The 14018-nt window shown below is 41.1% G+C and overlaps 1 protein-coding gene across 4 annotated transcripts in view; it reads right to left on the bottom strand.

Annotated features, from left to right (window-relative positions):
• MAP3K2 (mitogen-activated protein kinase kinase kinase 2) overlaps positions 1–14015 on the bottom strand; it is a 62708-nt gene extending 48693 nt beyond the window's left edge. The window contains exon 1 of one of the 4 annotated variants that reach the window (XM_056347966.1): positions 13894–14015. The gene's annotated coding sequence lies outside the window, so the exon portion shown is untranslated. Of the gene's footprint in view, positions 1–7286; positions 7330–7517; positions 7910–13893 lie in introns of those variants that run through there. The other 3 variants (XM_056347969.1, XM_056347965.1, XM_056347968.1) reach the window with 3 other exon arrangements.
• Positions 14016–14018: the final 3 nt, after the last annotated feature.

Here is a 14018-nt window from a genome sequence, read left to right as displayed (position 1 = left end):
ACTGCTAAGGTTGCATTTCTGTCAAGGGAGTAGTCCTACTTGTCTACAGCAACTGCTGCTTTAGAGGGTGAACCTCAATGACATGCTGGAGATCCAGAGCAAAAAGATGATCCAGCTGAAAAGACTGATTTTACGTTTTAACTGACTGTTAGCCTATATAAATGATGTCACACTTCTACAGCACCAACATCAACACAAAGAAAGGAGCAAGAAGTCATGCTGGAACCACCCCTCCTGGACCCTGAAGATTCATATCTTTTTAAAAGATCTTTTAAGAGATGGCATGTGTAACACGGAGCTTCCAAGGAACTACAAGTAATTTAGTGTGACCTATAACAAAACACCTAGAAATAATGGACAGAAGGAAATTTATGATAGAGCAGGGAAGAGTAGATATGGCTGTTCCAAAAAGAGATACTCACTTTCAGATCTCTTGGTGCACTCTGAACTAATGTGTAAAGAGCTGAACTCCATCATTATCATTGGTCTACTTGGATTGTCAGTGCTGGAAAGGTCTTGCCGAGGCTTTCTTATAGCCACAGCATAAGAAAGACAACCAACCCTTGCATGAATAAATTGGTTAAAACATATAAAACTTAGAACATACATAGCTGATGTTCTCACAAGGAAGGAGGGTACCAGTGGAGTTCTACAAGCGTCTGTGTTGTTCAACATATACTAAATTATGCAAGAAACAGGAGTAAGGTGAAAAGTTTTCCAACACTACTGTATCTACCAATTTTACATTATTCTGGAGAGCAAGGAAAGGGCTGACTACAGTAAAGAAGGCGGTCTATCAGACTAGCAGACTGAGCAATAAAGCAGAAGATATCAGCACAGATGAATGGAGCCAATGCAAGATGAGGTGCAGAGGGGAGGAGGGAGAGAAGCAATTCTAACTTTGCACATAACAAACCAATGGGCTTTGCACTGAATACTGCCAGCTTTCAGAAATTAAAGCCAATGCTAGGAATTATTATGAAAAAAATTAGTACAAAACAGATCACTGTCTGCCCATCTTGGCTATCACTAGCAGTCCTGAGGCCTTCAGCTCCAGAAAAGAATGTAGCAGAATACAGTAGTTTCAGAGGAGAGCAAAAGGTACAATCAAAGGCACGGAGTGGGTTCTACAGGGGAAAACAAATAAGCAAGTTAGGACTCTTTGGTTTCAGAAATATTTGGGTGGAGGGAAAAGCAATAAAGGGTACAAAATCATACAAGGAGCAGAGATGGATTCTTCACTCTCATCCAAAAGAAATGTGGCACCAAAGGAAACCAGTACAAGCTAAGTTCAAAGAAAAGAAGGTAGATGTTAAAACAACAAATAGCATACCTGTAGTATTCCTTACCAAAGGATATCTGGATGCCAGACATTTAGCTTCCGGGGGCGGGGGGTGGGGGGGGTGGGGGTGTGCAGAGGACTGGCCAAGTTTGAGGATAAAAGTCCAAAGGTTACTAGCTACACAAAAACCACCTCAGATTTAGAACAAACCTTTACTGAAAATAGTTAGGGATTGAAAGAATATTCAAGCCGAGTATTATACATGCTTGCCTTGTTCTCACTCTTCCACAAGCATTTATTCATACTCAACCATTGGAGGAAGAATGCTGGACTGTCTTTTGTTTGATTTCATTCCAGATTAGATTTTACTTAAAACTTGTCCACCACTTCACCAGTAACATTTAAATTTTCATTTGAAAGTCTCATTTGGTACTCATGATAGTGCCAATATCACAGACGGAGCCACAACAGATATGCTTCAAAGGAACTTGCTGCAGCAGCTTAAAAAGTCATTCATTGCACTGCCCACCTCATCCCTGCCTGAAGTTACTGCACTAACCAGTGCCAGCAGCACAAGTAACACTTTTATAACTACTACTCTACTACTTTATACCCATTCAGTTATCATCAAGCCATTATGGAAAAAACAAGACTGTGCTTGAAGATTTGGGGGTCTACCCTTCCAATTTATTTTTATTTTAAAAAAGTCTTATGCTGGAGTTATAATAATAGTGCTGCTGCTAAATGTACACATAGTCAGTGACAAAACAACAATCAAATACAAGCTGAGCTTTACCATCAGGTTTCACAGCTTTAGTTAGATTAAAAAAATATATATTTAGGATGACAAATTCTCATGTTCTTAAATTGAACGTCGTTTTCTTTAGATTTTCTTTTAGAAGTTTAATTACTGCTTGTCTGTATTTTAGTTCTCTATTTTTTTAATTCAAACAATTTGATCCATGTATTTTCCGGTTTTCAAATCTTTGTTCAAAGGTGAGACTATAGTTCCCATTGTTACCATTTTGTTAACATGGCATTCAAACTGTTGGCATTTACAGAACTCTCTTGTCTAAATTATTTTAACATAATTATGAGAATAGATAAGAGGCAGTCAACACTGACTACTTGAATACTTCTTCCTGAAAGAAATTAAAGGCTACCTTTAAGAATCATTATTGGTGTATGGTTTGTTTTTTGTGAAGGAAGCACTGCTGAAAGCATCATGCAATTTGTCCCATCTGTGATCTAGCCTCAAAAACCATGGATAAAATCATTTACATAAGTCAGATAAAATGGGAGTAAAGCCAGGGAACATGTTGAACACATCTGTTTTGTAGCTGGCTCTGCAATTCTTCCAATAACGCATGCCTATAGGATAAAAATTTCTTGTTCTATGCCATTGGACTGTATGACATCTCAAAATGGCAGAAGGCTTGTTCAGGTACAGTTACACTGACAGAAGTTATCTTAGCAATATGACTTACTTCAAAGACAGCATATGTGTAAAACAGACTGGTAAAGACATGTTTTTGCCAACAGAAACTGCATCTGGCCCTAGGAGAACTTGTTCTCAATCAAGTTTCCTGTTGTAGAGCAGGTTTATGTTCAAAAGCCACAAGGATTGTATGTGCGGGGAAATAGACATGGAAGAACAGAAACTGCATACTTTCCTGTAGAACAACTTATTGAACAGTGATTCTGTTGAGTCTAGAAATATTTAATGTAAGAAAACCAACCTGAAATAGAGATTGAATTCTATACATTATAAGGTTCTGCTCTTTGGAAAGATAGCTCAAATTCATATATATGAAGAAAGAGATACCCGATTTAACAATCACTAATACAGGCTCCTGTGTCAACAAATGCAGGAGGCAAGAACCTGACGTTGCTGAAAAAAAAGCAAACCCAAAACAAAACACAGCCCAACCAAAGGTGCACACACATACCCTATGACATCAGAATGACATTTTAATAAGGCTGTCATGTTACTTCTGCTCCAACTTACAGAGTAGGTTAATTGCTCTGTTGCTAAAGACTTTGTCTGGGGAACTTTGAAAAAGATACAGACATATCACACAGAGTTCAGTGAGAGTTCACAACAAAAAACCTGAGAAAACATGACCTGTGAAGAAAAGGCCTGTTTGCACAGTTTAGTACAGAGAAGTCTGAAATAAAGTGAGACAGAAGAACTGTCTTCACATATACAAACAGTTGGGGCAAAGAGTACAGAAATCATTATCCTGCATGAGTAATAACAATTGGACAAGAACTAACTGGCTTAACTAGCACCAAGACAGAGACTTAAGGTAAATATTAAGAAAAGCCTCCTAACTATAATGATAGTTATGTACTAGCTATAAATAGACCAGTGAAGAGGTGTGGTATTCCCCTTTTGAGTTTTTTCTTAAGAACAGATCAGACAAATGTCTATCAGACATGATTTCAGCGTATTTGCTTCTGCCTCAGAGTAGGGACTGACTCATGAAATCCCTTCACTTCTTAGACATCTGTCTTATCTTCATTTATCCAGATGAGAACTCTTATCTTCATTTATCCAAATGAGAACTGTTTATCAGTGTTATCTTACCTGAACTTCAAAAGTACAATCTTTGCAACATAAACATCTGAAACATTTTAATTTTACTATATTGTTGTTGTCAGACTGTTAGTGTACTTAGCACAAAACATCTCAGGAACACAAAAGTGGCATCTTTTACTACTGCAGATAATCCACAGAAGTGGATAAATTATTTAACGTAAATACAGAAAGAGAAGCAAGTGAGGGAAAAATAGGGAAGGACTCAAAAAATAAAAACAAAGCTACAGCAAAGAAAAGAACCTTTAGCCTAAAGAAAACTATTTTCCTCTCATACGGTTTGCTGGTATAATTTAAAAAATATACAATAATTTGAGATACAAAAGTAAACGTAAGTAAAAGACTTTGCAAACGGACAGGAAAAATTCATGTCTACAAGGCCTCCCTACACTACCAATTCCCGACTCTCAGTTTTTAAAGCACACTGCAGGTACCCCTGCTTTGGCCTTGCTCAAGTTAGTCCAACTTCAAATGACCTCATTAAGCTGGGTTCTAAATTATGCCATATGTGGATTTGTGGGTCAAGCGTCTCTAGAGCAGCGGCTCCCACAGATAGAAATCAGTGCAATATCCTGACACAGAACTCCATCGTCCTTTTCTTATTGTCACCAAACCTTCTGCAACTTCTCAAAATATACACTTAAGGTGAATATATTAAAAACATCTCAGAAAAATATGCTAAGTCTAAGCAATCAGGTTAACATAGAGCCATAAGACGTATTTGTTGTTATTACTGTATTACTAAATCAAGATCTCATGCTGAGACCCAGAAGCAAGAATCATAACTAATGCACTGCATTCTGAACATGTTCCTACTGCTCAATTATGTTTACAATGTTATTTTGCAAGATATGTGCAATTATAGTATGCATGATCTGTTTTGACCTATTCCTTGGCACTACAAAATACCAGAAATTTGAAATAGTAAATGCAGTATTTATTCTATTAAAAAAAGATTTTTCTTCTCTCCTACAGAAATAGTGTGCTTAATAGAATTAACTGTGTTTTTGAAATTTTTTTATTTTTACATTTAATATTGTGTCAGTTCTACACCAGGATTTTAAAAGCTTATATTTAGAAATTAAACATTCAGGACAGCAAACTTAATTATTTGCTAACCAGATGAACCTAGGTAGCATCACCAGTAAATACACATTTACATTAGTTTGTCATACATATGAAAATAAGCTCCGCAAAAGTAACAAGATGTACTTAATTACATTGATCAGTCAGATTTTCATCATTCATTCATTTTTCTCCAAATACTAGTCTAAACAGAGGATAATGTAAACAGCAGAGCTCTAAAAAGAAATTATTAGAAAATACATTCATTACTCCAAACCAAATGTGTACGTCCTGATAGATCAGAACACTTCTGCCTGTGTGTTTGGTTGGAAAGAGGGAATCAATGAATGAAATCGCTATTATCATTCTTAGGTTGCATTTTATAAGAAAATATTATTTTCATTTCAGAGAATGCTCAGTTAAGAGAGCCACTGAACAATCTGTCATGAAAATAAATTGCATGTAATTAGTTTTTATTTAGTTTGCTGATGTAAAAAGTCAGCCTGCAGTGAAGATAATATAGATAAAAGGCAAAAAATCAAACTTAAAATTGCTGATATGCAAAGCTTTTTTCAAGAAGTTGTCTGTAAATACTTATTGATAATGACAAGGTTTTAGAAAACAATTCTGATTTGTACCCATACATTAATGCTATATTTCAGCAAATTGAAGAAAAAAAAGAAGAAAGTAAAAGCTGTAAATACGAATTAAATTTATGGAATAACCAACTGTCTTGCTTTCTGCAGAGAAAACGTTACCTTTATAATAAAACAATAAGACTTCTGCATTTAGCCTCAATCAGCTTTAAATTCCACAAGTCTGTACATTGATTAGCTTTCCTAAGAACCACAGCAAAGAACCACTGATGGGTCTATGACCAAATTTGAAAGGTTATTTATTTTTACCATAAATTATCTAAAATTTTATCAACATAAAGAGGGGGGAAAAAAAAAAAAAAAAAGCGTGCTTCCCTACCATGATATTAAATGAGATAATGGTCTTGTTACACTACATTAATACGTTCTACCTGTCACAGGTATCTGCCTACTCACATATACTATAAAAGCTTTCAGTATTACCAACCACCACAGTTATCCTCAAAAAAGTTTCCTCTGACAGTTCAGAAATCTCAGCAAGCCAAAACGAGCAATTCACAGACATGTTTTCTTCACCGTAGTCTTCCATTACCATCAGATAACCACTGACACAGTTCATCAAGGCAAACTGTATGCAGATTTTTCTCCAGCAATGAGTCAATTTGATAAACATTACCTTGCTACTCTGCCTTATCAAAATACAATAAAACCTTAGGGAAAAAAATCAAATTAATTATATACAGCCTCATCATCTGAATCAATATTTGGGTTCAATACATTTCAGTAGCAATCATGACAGAACGCAAAGAGTAAAAAACACAGGAATTATAGCAAGTGCTCATTTTTTAATATATTTCTAAGGAAAGTTATTTACAAAGCCACTATAGCAAAGGCATGCATGAAAGTAAAATTTCCTCACACAGTATTTCTGTTAATTTCAAATAACAGCAAAGGGCTTTGCCACAGGGTAGGAAAAAAACCCACACAAACAACATGAAACCAACCAAGAAAATCCTTCTAAGTATTTTCAGTGTAGCATAAGTACTAACTCCTTGCTGCCCATTCCCTTAAAACTATCCATAAGGGAATTCCACATGAAAGAAGACTCGCTAGGTTATTCTGCTACAAAGTGCTGTGCCACGAGAAAATCCAAGATGTTGTGCAAGACAAGCATATAGACACTCATTCTGCAAATACTACATCTTTGCCATATACATAGCAGCACATTTCTGAAGGCCTCTTATGCTCTGCAACGTGCTGCATTGTTTAAGGAAATGTTATAGCCGAGAAACATTTTCTGCGTTGACTATCAATCCCTCTTATTTCAAGGAAGGTTTTTATTATCTTTTACCAACCTCTTAGAGGACACTTCATGATACAACACAGCTTAGAAGTGCTCAGCTTATTTAATGCTTTGATCTTCAGTAATTCCACAGACAAAAACTAAAACCAGATTTATGAAGCAAGAGAGGAAGTCAGAGAAAAAGCCAATCTCGTAGGTGCTGCAATGCACCTCAGAAGCAGCAAGGCAAAAAATAATCTAACATTCACTTTTTCCCCCGACCAAAGTACCTCGCAGAACCTGACCTACATACCCAATTCATAGCACTGCTATCGCTGCAGCGCAATTTAAAGACAAGAGACTACAGCATCAGCACGGACAGAAAGGCTTACGGTGACGTATAAGCGTTTGTACAGCTCGTAAAACCCCTAAGATCCTGCAGTTGTAACGTAAATAACTCACACGTAGCGCGTGTCCCCGGCACCTCCAACAGCCACCGGCGCTCAGCGCCATCTCCAGAGGGACGGCGGACCCCAGCAGCGCGGCCCGCACCCCCCGCCCCCGAAGCTGCCCCAAGCGGCTCCCGCACCGGCGGCCCCCCCAACACACCCACAAACCCGCCCCCGGGCAGCCGCGGCCGCCCCCCGCCCGGCCTCTCCCCGCGCCACCCCCGCCCGCCCCGCCGGCACCGACCTGTGTCACAGCGGAGGCCGGGCGGCCGCGAGGGACCCCCCGCGCTGCCCGGCAGCAGCGGGCGCAGGCCCGGCTGGGCAGGCGACGCGGAAGGAGCGGCCAGGTTTCCAGAGAGGCGCCCACCCCCCCAGAGGAGGGGGGGAAGGGGCCCGGGGCCTGCCCGCGCCGGGGCACGGCGGGGAGGGTGACAGCAGGCACCGGCGCCGGCGCGGAGGGAGCCGCGCTCCGAGTCAGACCCGCGGGGAGGGCAGCGAGGACGGTGCCCCCGAGGCGCTGGCGGCGCGGCGGGGCCGAGCCGGGACCGGAGGGGGGGGGGGGCTCGTCAGGCGTGAGGCGCCGGCGGCCGCCGCCGCTTCTGCTGCCAACCGAAAGCCCCGCCTCCCCCTCCGCCGAAACTCGTGACGTCGGCCGCGCCGCCGGCGGGAGGCGGAGACAGGCGCGCGGGACGTCACCGCGGCACAACGTCATGGCGCACGAGCGGCGCAAGAACTACGGCCCGCCCCCGCGCACGCGCAGGAGGCCGCAGAGGCGGTGGGAGGCCGCCCAGCGCGCGCGCGTCAGCCACGCCCCCTGCCCCAGCCCGGCCGCGGCGCGCGCGCCGCTCCGCTGCCCTCCGTGAGGCGGCCGGGCTGGCGCCAGCGGGCCCGGGGCGGGGCGGCGGTACCGGCAGGGGCGGCCCGAAGGGCAGAGGGGCTGCCGCCTCCCGCCTCTGCCTGAGGCCGGGCAGCAGCCGCTGGCTGCCGTCAGGCCGTTTTGGGTTAGACCCGGCCTGCGGCTGTGTGATCTTTATTGTTCAGAGATAGGATGTGAACATCCACCTCGGTGCAATCAGGTCTCCGCCGTTGCTTAATTCAGAAACCCTTGCCCCTGGCCCGCCCCGAGCAGCAGTCCGGCGGTAGGACAAGCGGCCTCGGCTCCATGGTGAGCAGGCTGCGCACACTTTTTAGGACAATTCAAAATGCTGCTCCGCTGCCTTCAGGTTGCCCATTCCTCCTGGCACAGGCTGGCTGCTCTGCAGGTGCCACCTTTTCCCTCAGAAAGTCAATTCACACTCGGAAGAAGGATGCTACCCTAAATTAATTGATGAGGAAGCACTCACCCAGTATGTAGCAGGACAGCTATTAGTGCTACTCTCAACACCTAAGTAGCAGATGACTAAAAATTACTATGGCACTGTAATTAGTTTTGTACAGATTTAAAACTAAGCCTACAGGCACAAACCATTGTGCACACACAAGAAGCATGAATGACCCGTGTGTTGGCAAACCCCCTTCCATGACGCGCTGGCAGGCGATGGGTGTTCAGAGCCCTGCCGAGGTGGCAGTGATATGTGCTGCTGCACCTGACCCTGCAGCACGGTAACCTCAGCAGAGCTGCGCTTGTGACCTGCTTTCTGGCCCTTGGCCAGAGGTACTTAACCATTAAGACAATTAGAGGTTTGTAAAGCCTGGATAAGCCCTCAAAATCCACCCAAAATGAGGGTTGGGGGGGGTATTTTGGCCACCCTAAACAAACCTGGGAAAACTTGCTTGAACAGATATTTAAGACTTACATGTTATTACAGGCATATATAATTATGCTGGTACGGTCCTTCAAACAGGCAAGTCTTCAGTGGAGCAAGACCCCAAGCTGCATACCCAGGCAAGCAAACTTCCAGTGGGAACCACAAATGAAACTAAACAATTGCACATCAAGGCCCACAACCCGAGTATTGCGAGATCTTCCACTGAAATAGGCTACAAAAAATGGTAAAAACAAGTATCATCACCTTTTAAAAGAAGGGATTGAAAAGGACTGTGATAAAGACCAACAGATGAAGCATATCCAAGAAAGGCACAAGACTGAATCACAGTGATTAATAAGAACTCCAGAGCCAACACTAAGGAGACGCAGTCCTGTCTCGAAGCTAAGATGCTCTGTTCCACAGTTGGCAAAATCATGCCATGTTCGTGAGACACTTGTCATGACCAAGAGTCTTTAACTAGAAAGTTAAAAAGGTGACCTTTTCTGCTAAATGATAGGGTAAGAGCCAAGAAGAATGCTGACGTGTGATACTCCTGCACCATCAAGCAAGATCAATGAGCCACAGCTGCTTACACAGCTTTGAAAACACATCCAGTGTTTCCCTTGCCTTAGTGTTCCAGTTCATGGCCATTTGTCAGTTTTAGCATCTTGCAAATGGATTTCACTGATGAAGCAATGGTTAGTAAGCAGAGGGTTTTGAAGTCAGAATTCCTTCACTACCAAAGCTAGGAAGGATTGTAGAAAATCACCCCATATTCCTCTGCCCATGTGGCCCTTTGTGTTTCTGCACAAACCTGCACAGCACAAAGCACTCTCCTTGCACTATAAACACCATCCCAAGAGCGCTTTGCAGAGGTGATACACAACTGACAGCCATCAGCACTATTGTGCCATAATCCCTAAAACAGAACATATTCAGTATCAGGAGCAGGATAAACAGCTAAACATTGACTCTGAGATAAAAAAAAAAAAACAAAACCAAAAACTATCAACACCAGAAACCAGCACTTATGACACTGGCTCAGCCCAAACCCAGGGGCATGGTTCTGAGATCATTTGTCATGCTACCGGAACAAAATAAATCTTATAGGAACAGTGTAATTGCTGATACAGAAGAGTATAAAAATAGAGGACAGAAGTTGCAATAAAGCATATTAGTTATTTATGCATTCAGTACAAGCCCTGTACAGGTGATGGAAGCTGGGAGGAGCAGGGGTGGAAATTATAGGGTAAGCACATCTTAGTATACTCAAGCAATTGACTGAAATCTGGCAGTATGGCTCTCCCTGGATTTCAGAATCAATGCCTCACTGCAGTAAGAGGTTCTCACCTTCTAGATGTACTGCTTGAGGCTAACAAGTGCCTGTATTAGTTAACACCAAAGCCATAGCTTCTAAACACTTTAAATGGAAACAAACCCACTCCTTTTCATGGCCATGCCATCATCTTCCTTTTCCACCCCAAGTTTCTCTGCCTCCACACCACTTATTCCTATCACTGGCACCATATTACCATGTTACCACATTTTGAACTACATCCAGAAAAGGATCTAGTTAAATACATGATTAATTTAATATATTTTTAATCAAAAGAGGGGTTAACTGGAAAAGGAACAAGCTGCAGAGATGGAGCAGGTAAGTCAAAACAGCTTTGCTTGGGAACAGCAGTAGCATAAAGTCTGTGATGTTTTAACATATGTTGTCATGTTATAACATGATCAAGAGTTCTCCCTCACCAGCAGGAAGGCCAACATCCTGTTTATAAATTTAAATCTAGCTTGCATGCATTGAGCAAACAACAGTATTACTTCAAGCCTTCGTTAGTTCTACCTGTCTGCTATGCTCCTCTGCCTTTCCATGACTGAAGGAGACATGTGCCTGCATCTCACTAGTTCCAGTTCCTCCTGATAAAAATGCACCATCACTGTGAGGCTGATGCCAAAAGAAAGGAAGAGCAAATAGCTTGGGGAGGACAGTCCTAAATCACTGCTGGAAGATTCCTAAGAGGCTTCATCTTCCCTACTAGCAATTGTATTTCTTACCCGGACTGGCATCTCCCATCATACTTAGTATTTTGCATTTCAGGACACATTCTCACTGCCCATGACATTCAAGTTAGCTCCAGAACAAAATAAATAAAGAGCAGCCAGCTATTGACTTGTCTATAATACTTGAACCAAGTACATAATACATAGACCAAGGTATGAGAAAAATACAGTGGTCATTCAGGTATGGAGTTGCTTCTCTAGAAAAAGCACACTGTAGATGACACCGGGCAGCAGTAGGTTTGTCTGCTCCAATCCCATCATTGGAGTTTATGAAGCAACTCATTTACCTTTAGGACTCAGCCGTATTCAGCAATCCAGAACGCAGGCAGTGTTGACTTTACTAATAAGATTATTTCCCTAATGTCTACATTACTGAGCCATTTAACACAAGTCTGCTATTTGAGATGGCAAGAGTAAACTAGGAGATGCTGATTAGAAGTATATGAAATTACGCTATCTGGCAAATAGCCTCCTTTCTTAAAGGTTATACAGGATATTCTATACAACTATTCAGAAGATTAAACATATCCATAAAAGCCTGTAACAAGCAACCGTTGCCTTTTATTTGTCCATTTACATCTTAAAGCAATGGACCTTACTGCAGAATGACACTGCACAGAGTATATTCCCTTCAGCAAACATGATGACTGTTAGTCTTTAAAGAATAAGGATTTTTAGAACACAGACTTCATTTTACACTAAGTAAAACCCCTGAATAATCAAACTTCATTTTATGCTAAATAAATACCCTGAATCATCAATATTCTGCTTAAGACAAAGAGCATCTGTAAAACATAGGGCAAGTACAGTTGATGAAAATTCCCCTTCGTTGAGCTACACTGCTTTCATAAATGTAAAGTTCTACATTATAGAATCTGTTATACGCAGATAGAACACCACACGGTGAAGCAAAGTAGCCATTGATAATCATCTATTTATCAGTCAAATGAGTATCTGACAAGGGATAGGCAGAATAGGTGCAGGTTTATCCAAAGGTAAATATTAAAGCAACTGAAAAGAGATATCTAACAGAATGGTAAATGTAACTGTCATTCTAACATTCTTTTCTTCGCTTAATTACAACTGTACAGTGCAGCAAACATTTAAGTTTCAGTGTTTGGTCAATAAACCTCTTTGATTCCTCCTAAGGTTCCTTAGCCCTTTTCGCAGTTGCATCTACCTGCCTTGTCAAATAAATAAAATCAAGCCCTGTTCTCTGAACCTCAGATACCCAAATCTTATACAGGTCAAGGATGGTTTTGTTACGACGCCCACTTTTTTTTTTAACCTCTCAATGCCCTTTGATCAAGAGCTGTTGTTACAACAGCCTAGGAAGAGCTTTGCTACCACTGGTATTATCTGCAGCACTAACAGCAGAAAACCAAAACATTCATGCTGCCAGCTGACACAACACTGTATTTCTGCAAGGCACTGCAAAACTTTTAAAACAATTTCAACCTGCATAAAAACAGACCAAAGAGGCAAAGATCAAAATAAAACCTTTGTTCTGAGAATTAAACATTTCATGTTCTTCCTGCTGTAAGAAGAAAAATCGGGCGGTGGGGGAAGGTGATCATTGCAAAACAATTACAGCAAAGGAGTTACTATCCTAATAGCTAATATAATGTGATAGCATTTTAATATGGTGCACAGTAAGCCTCAACACATGGGGAACATCAGTATTACCACCGAAAACGAAGCAAAAAAAAAGCACAGAACACTGATGTTTCCACTTCTCTTTTTAAGGATGTATTTTCTTACACTGTACTTACCCCTAGAGTATTTTGAGTAAATTCTTGTATTGCACTAAGCTGCAGTGGATTACAGTGCCACAAATGCTAGCTGTTTCAACTTCTTGCTAGGGAAAAAAAGCACACACAGCACAAGCCTCTTCTAAAGAGCTAGCTTAGATCTTAATGCATCCATTGCTTTGCTGGAAGTTGAAGGCAGCAAGGTCAAATAAAAGTTCCTTGTATTCAGTACAAACAGAAAGGTTTGTTACAGTTCTTAGTAGAGTTTATTAATGGCAGACTGAACATGTCTCCCACACAGGAGAATGGCTCATTTTCTAATGTTCCATTTCACTGAGGTGAGTGATGTATTTCACCATCATTATGTATAAACTTCCCCTGTTCATGAATATTAAGTCTCCAGCAAAGTTACAGACAAAATGTGCAACAGTGTAAAATAATTATTTCCAAGTTTATGCTCAAATCCCGTAGAGAACAGTTCTGGGATATAATAAAAGTAATTTAGTTTTATCAAATCACCACCATTTCACATCAAATCTACAGTCCACACATATTGTAGAAGCTCACAGTCAAATATAAAGTAAATTCTACAAGTCTCAAGCCTGTTCATGTTTTACATTCTTAACATCTTTCTGTAAAAGAAGGTTGATATAATCTCTTAACAAAATAAATAATTTCATTTATATGCAATGAGCTAGGCTTTTAGACTTCCTAATCTAACAGGTGCATTTTCTTCCAGGAATTATCTTGCTGTGTACCCTGAACTAATATTTGGATTAATCAAAATGTACTTTGCACAAGAGGTTTGAAAAAAGCTGATTTTTATCTCTGTACAAGTTTCTCACAACCACATCAGCGACCAACCTATTACTAAGGAAAGAGGATGTCAGAAGGAAACAGCACTTTGGCTCAAACCACTCCTTCCCCACAAAACTGGCATTCAGATTTCATGAAAAAGCTATCTACATGTCCCTGTGTAAGTCCCCATACTTTAATGAAAGACACTAAAGTCAAACATTTTTGCAGAGAATGAACAGCTGGCAGGGACTCTTACATTCAATCCAAAATCAGGTATTAAAGAAGTTGCTTCTATAGCAGCAACTTGATTCCACAAATTTCAGTTTTTACAGCCAACACAGTCATCACTTATTTTTTGTATTTTGATTGAAGTTATCAGAC

This window comes from Falco biarmicus, chromosome 8 (genome assembly GCF_023638135.1).
Source record: "Falco biarmicus isolate bFalBia1 chromosome 8, bFalBia1.pri, whole genome shotgun sequence".
Taxonomy (NCBI): Eukaryota; Metazoa; Chordata; class Aves; order Falconiformes; family Falconidae; genus Falco; species Falco biarmicus.
Note: the sequence above shows the minus strand (reverse complement) of the source record. Positions and strands in the feature narration are given on the sequence as shown.